Genomic DNA, 5,789 nt, shown 5'->3' with positions numbered 1-5,789 from the left:
CCTCTGATACTCAGATCAACTTTATTAGGGTGCACAATATTTTAGAGGACACAATACATCACCACAAAAGGGTCACAATATTAGGAAGATTGAGAACCACTATGCTAAATAGTCCTGCTATTAAACTGCTGTGTAAATACTTAGTTTATAGACACAGATTTGTACTGCTCTCAACTTTGGCTAGACAAGCTTCTTTTTGCAAGAGGTAGTGATTAGTAGCAAAGACTTATAATTGGTCAAAGTGTCAGATATAAGTAACACTGAGATCTCAGTTGTAGATGAATCATATATATCAAGTGCCCAGCATTCAAGGCTCAGGGGACTTCTCACAAAAATGGGGAGAAAGAATGTTAATAGCTGCTGGTTGGTGAGGAGATCTGTGAAATGACCTCTGGACATGACATGGCCATTGCATAACCTCACAACAGCGATGATTACCTGCACAAGATCCACACAAAAATCAATCCAGTCAAAATTCATCATCAATAGGGGTGGGACCCCAAGGATTCACTTCTATCAGATGACTATATGCTTCACTTTTTAAGATGAATACTGGCAATTTTATTCGAGACGAGATCTTATTTTATCCCCAGGAACCACTTTAATTGAACATTTATACAAATATAATGAAAATAGTTATCTATTTTCCTTGACAAGCCTGGGTTCTAAGAAGTAGCCCAAATGGAGGAATCTGAGTGAATGTGAGGAATTCCATTTAAATTATATAGATTGAGGTCATTAACAGTGTTGTGCTTTTCCTGTCAAGAGTAAAATGAGTATTTAAGAACACAGTTAGAATGAGTTAGGCTTCTCTCAATAATTTCCACACAATTAGAAATGTAGCATGGATTGATCATTCAAGGCTGGTAATCTCTCACCAGGGATCAGTAGCAGAAAATAGAAAGGAGGCTAATGAAGGCCTCATTTCTTTATTTCACACTGGAAGAAAAACACTGTGGAAACAAAGGGAAGGGGCAAGTTTCCTTATGCCTCGACCTCTTCCCCAGTAGGGCATCATTGCCATTGATGTGCTGAATTCAATACACACTGTATTAGGTTAGTGAGTCAGGCTGTGTGGTCTGGAACCAGGCTTTTTCACTTCCAAAGAGGTCATTGGTCTTGTTAAAGCCCACAACAAAGTCTTTCTCCTACACAGACAGGGCAAATATATCTTCAGTGGAGGCCTGTGGTGGCCACCAAAGCCATGCTCTTGAGGGAAATCAGCATCATTGGGGCAAGATGGTCTTGGGAGAACATACACCACAGCAGTCCTGGAAAGGAAAACAGATATTTGCACTTTGTGTCTTTGAGTTGAGACGAGGAGAAGTGATTTATATTCTTACAGTCTAGTTTGAGTCATTCTAAGACTGTACTGAGGTTTATGAAGGTCAGTCTGAAATTTTCCACATTTTCAATAGTGAATGAGGATTAATTAAATAATTTGTAAGAACACAAGATCTTTATTTAACTAAATAAAATTTATTATGATAGAAGACCAGAATTAAAAGAAAATTTCAGGACCTAAAGAATATTTTTAATTTGTTTAGAAATCTGTCATTATGTTCCTTAGGCAAAAGAAGTGAGAAGAATATTAAAATGGAGGCTAAATAGTAAACATGATGTGTTAGAAGGGGAAAATATTTATTTTCTCAAGTGTCTAAGCCATATTAGAATAAAACCTCAAACATATAAGAGTAGGGGGAAAAAAGCCTTTGCATTTCAGAACACTTCTTTCTTATTAAAAACCACATGAGATTCCAGAAACAAAATAACTAAAAACCAAGTTGGCCTGTTACAGTAGAAGGACCTTACGCCACTTTTCTTTCGTCTTCCCAAATCACAGAGACATTTTGAAGAGAGCATAACAGGAATCCTGTTGGTTGGCAAACCTCTGATGTGGTCTCAGGCTTCCAGAGAGAACTGAATTGTTAGGTGGAGCAGATGTGAATGGCATTGCTCCTCCTTCCCATTGTCAAGTCCAGGGGACCTGATTCTCTGTGGCTTCTGCAGAGTACCTGAAGTCTTTTGATAAGAGTATTGTGGGCTGTATCAAATTTAGAGAAATCATGGTAAATAAAAAAAAAGAACACGTTCAACATAGTAATGTGGGAGTAAACAGAATAGTGACAATTGTTTTAAAAATGTGTCTTATCCACAAGTTGATTATAAATCTAGTTGTTCCAGCATGGGAGGGCTGAGTGGTATATACAACATCTCTGCTCCTCTAATTAAGATATTGTGTGTGTGTGTCAATGAGTAACTCTATGAAGCAGCTATGGGTAAATCACAATATAATTTTTCTTTTTCTGGATTTGCTAGAATTAAGAAAATATTTTTATCTTCAGCTAACATGTATGCTAATCTGTGTTCTCTATATTAAAGCCAATATTCTCTTAGAATTAAAAAAAATCTTGTCATTTAGCAGTTGGAGTAAAACATGATTGAAGAATTCCATAAGAATAAAAATAATCACACTTCTTCAAGCCCAAGTGATTCTTTTGTGCAAGGAAAAATGCCCCAAACTGATTTATGGTGTACTAACATATGTAAATGTTGAAGAACAAACCTTCCACATGCAGAGAGCATGCATGGGAAAGGTCTCCCACCTTTTAAAATGAACATTTACTCTGATGCGCTTTGAAAACTGCTATTAGCAGGAAGTCACAAAGAGCAAAGCAAATATTAGAGAAAATTTGAGATAATGTTTTTGAATACAGATTTTCAGAATTCAGAGTAGTGCTGTTGATACGCCCAGCACATTGTAATAGTTTCTTTCAGTTTAGGAAGAACTAATCAACTCATCAATTCAAAATGCACCCTAGGTTGGCCATAACATAATTTGTATGATAAATTTATGTGTCTGTATTTTATATACATGTAGCAGGCTTTTCTATTTGGGCCACCAACCAGCTCTCAAATCATGACATGGAGACTTCTTATTAGTTATGCTCAGCCTTATCTTATGCTTGTCCCACTAGCTCTTATGACTTAACCTGTTTCTCTTTATATACATTTTTCATAGGGGCTTTTTTACCTTTCTTTCTTGTATCTTACTTTCTATGATTCTCATGCTCGCCTGGCTTCTGGCCCCAGGCATGTCCCTCTTCTTCTCTCATTCTCCTGGAGCCTAGATTTCTTCTCCTATTTATTCTTTCTGCCCACCAGCCCTGCCTAGTCCTCACTCTGTCTAGCTTTTGGCTGTTCAGCTCATTATTAGACCAATCAGGTGCCTTAGGCAGACAAAGTGAAACAAATGCAACACATCTTTACATAATTTAACAAAGGCAACATAAACAAATGTAACACATCTTTACATAGTTAAATATTTCACAACATATAAACTCAATACTAACCTCAAACATTAATTATAAAGTGTTTTCTCATTTTCAATGCCGAGGAAATTGTTTGTAGAAATAATAAAAGCAGCATGGTATTGGCACAAGAATAGAAAGGTTGATCAATGGAATTGATTTGAAGATTCACTCATAAAACCAAAACCTATGGGCACCTGTTTTTGATAACGACGTCAGAAATACACACTTGAAACAGGGACAGCATCTTCAAGAAATGTTGTTGGTCAGGCACCATGGCTGCATGTAGATGAATCCAAGTAAATACATATATATCACCTTGCACAAAACTGAACTCCAAAATAATCAGACTTCTACATAAAAAAAGTGCTGAACCTAACAGAAGAGAAAGTGAGGAGTAGAGTTGAACCCATTGACACAGGAGAAGAGGTCTGAACAGAACACCATTAGCATAAGAAATAAGATCAACAATTAATAAATGGGACCTCATGAAACTGAAAGCTTCTATATGTATGACAAAGGACACCATCATTCAGACAAAGCAGAACCCTACAGAATGGGAAAAGATTTTTATCAATTACCTATTCAATGGAAGGCTAGTAGCGAAAATATATTAAAGAAAAACTCAAAAAACTAGATATCAAAAAAAACCCAAATAAACTAATTTAAGAATTGGATGCAGATCTAAACAGATAATTCTCAAAAGAGGAAACTCAAATGGCTAAGAAACACTTAAAGAAATGTTCAATATTTTTAGCAGGTCAGGGAAATGCTAATCAAAACTACTTTGAGATTTCTTCTTACACCAGGTAGAGTAGCTAAGATCAATACAACAAATGACAGCTCATGCTGTCAAGGATGTAGAGTAAGGAGAACACTCTTCCACTGCTGGTATGGAAACTTGAACAGTTGCTATGGAAATCAGTATGGTGGTTCCTTAGGAAGGTGAGAATGAATCTACTTCAAAATCCAGCTATACCACTCTTGGGCATATCCCCATAAGACACTTCATCCTATCACAGAGACATTTGCTCAATCATGTTCATTGCTGCTTTATTCAGAATATTTATAGTAGCCAGAAATTAGAAACAGCCTAACGTCCTTCAACAGAAGAATGGATAAAGAAAATGTTGTACATTTACACAATAAAGTATTACTCAGCTGTTAAAAAGATGAAATCATGAAATTCACAGGTAAATGGATAGCTAGAACTTGGAAAAAAGTCATCCTGTGTGAGATATCTCAGATGCAGAAAGACAAATATTGCATGTATTTGCTTATATCTGAATATTAGAGGTTATGTCAATGATAACCGTGCAACAATCTGTAGAACTACAGAAGTTAGGCATAAAGTAAGGGACTGGAGAGTAGACATCTATCTCCCTAGGAAAGGGAAAATAAAAGAGTTATGTTTGAATGGGGAAGGTTGAAACAGGATGATCAAATGGAGATGGGGAGGAAAGAGTGGGTTGGTGGAGTGAATACAGGGATGTAGCTGAATTTCTACACGCTCTTATTAAATAAGAAACACGGAGCCAAATATAGGTGTGAAAGCCTTAGAGAGATCAGGGAAATAGTGATAGCCAGCAACCTTGCCTCTCCAGCTCTGCAGCTATCAAAAGGTGAGTTACTTCCTGTCTTACCCTCACCTTTATTGCCTTGCTGTTCTGCCCTCTCATTGGCTCTTAGCCCAGCTACCTCACTTCCTTGTCACTGTCTGTCTGTACAGACCTCCAGGTCTCAATGGTTGGTACTGGGATTAAAGGCGTGTGTCACCAGCTTGGCTGTTCCCTAGTATGTCCTTGAACACATAGAGACTCTACCTGCCACATGATTGGATTAAGGGTGTGTGCTACCACTGCCTGACTTCTATGTTTACTTAAAAATGGCTGGCCTTTTTCCCCTTGATCTCCAGGCATGCTTTATTTATTAACATACAAATAAAATATCACCACATTTCAGCACAAGTAAAATATCACCACACAGAGAGACAGCTAAAATTCATGGCCACTTAAGGGACAGTATGGTAATCTAGTACAATAGAAGCATTCTAAAATATATGAATATATAAAGGTAATTTAAATGAAATAGCAAAATAATAGGAAGATATAGCCCCAAATGGCCATCTCTTTTGATCAAATAAGTTTCCAGTCCCAGGAACATTGTACATCTAATTGAGTTGTTGGACAAAGGGGTCCTATGGGAATCCCCAAACAACCTGGCTGTTAAGATTATAGGTTCTTCTCCACAAGCTGATGACCAAGCCCTATTGCTGAAGACAACACCTACACAACTCATTGAAAATAGGGAAGTCTAGCTGGTGCTTATAGAGAGCCTTCACCCCTACATCATAGGGTCTTTGCACATGAAAGTACTCTGTATGGTAGTAAAAGAGTAATGTAAACACCAACCCAACCATAAACCACTGGTCTAAATTGATGTTCTGCCTGCAAGATATGCTAGGAAATGGTGGCACAA

The 5,789-nt window shown here is 37.3% G+C and overlaps 1 long non-coding RNA gene across 1 annotated transcript; it reads right to left on the bottom strand.

Annotated features, from left to right (window-relative positions):
• Window positions 1–910: 910 nt before the first annotated feature.
• Window positions 911–4,223, bottom strand: LOC131905640 (uncharacterized). The gene is made up of 3 exons (XR_009378001.1): window positions 4,116–4,223; window positions 3,541–3,686; window positions 911–1,271 (listed from the first exon to the last, which is right to left on the bottom strand). It is a non-coding gene; the product is annotated as an uncharacterized LOC131905640 (long non-coding RNA).
• Window positions 4,224–5,789: the final 1,566 nt, after the last annotated feature.

This window comes from Peromyscus eremicus, chromosome 3 (genome assembly GCF_949786415.1).
Source record: "Peromyscus eremicus chromosome 3, PerEre_H2_v1, whole genome shotgun sequence".
NCBI lineage: Eukaryota > Metazoa > Chordata > Mammalia > Rodentia > Cricetidae > Peromyscus > Peromyscus eremicus.
Note: the sequence above shows the minus strand (reverse complement) of the source record. Positions and strands in the feature narration are given on the sequence as shown.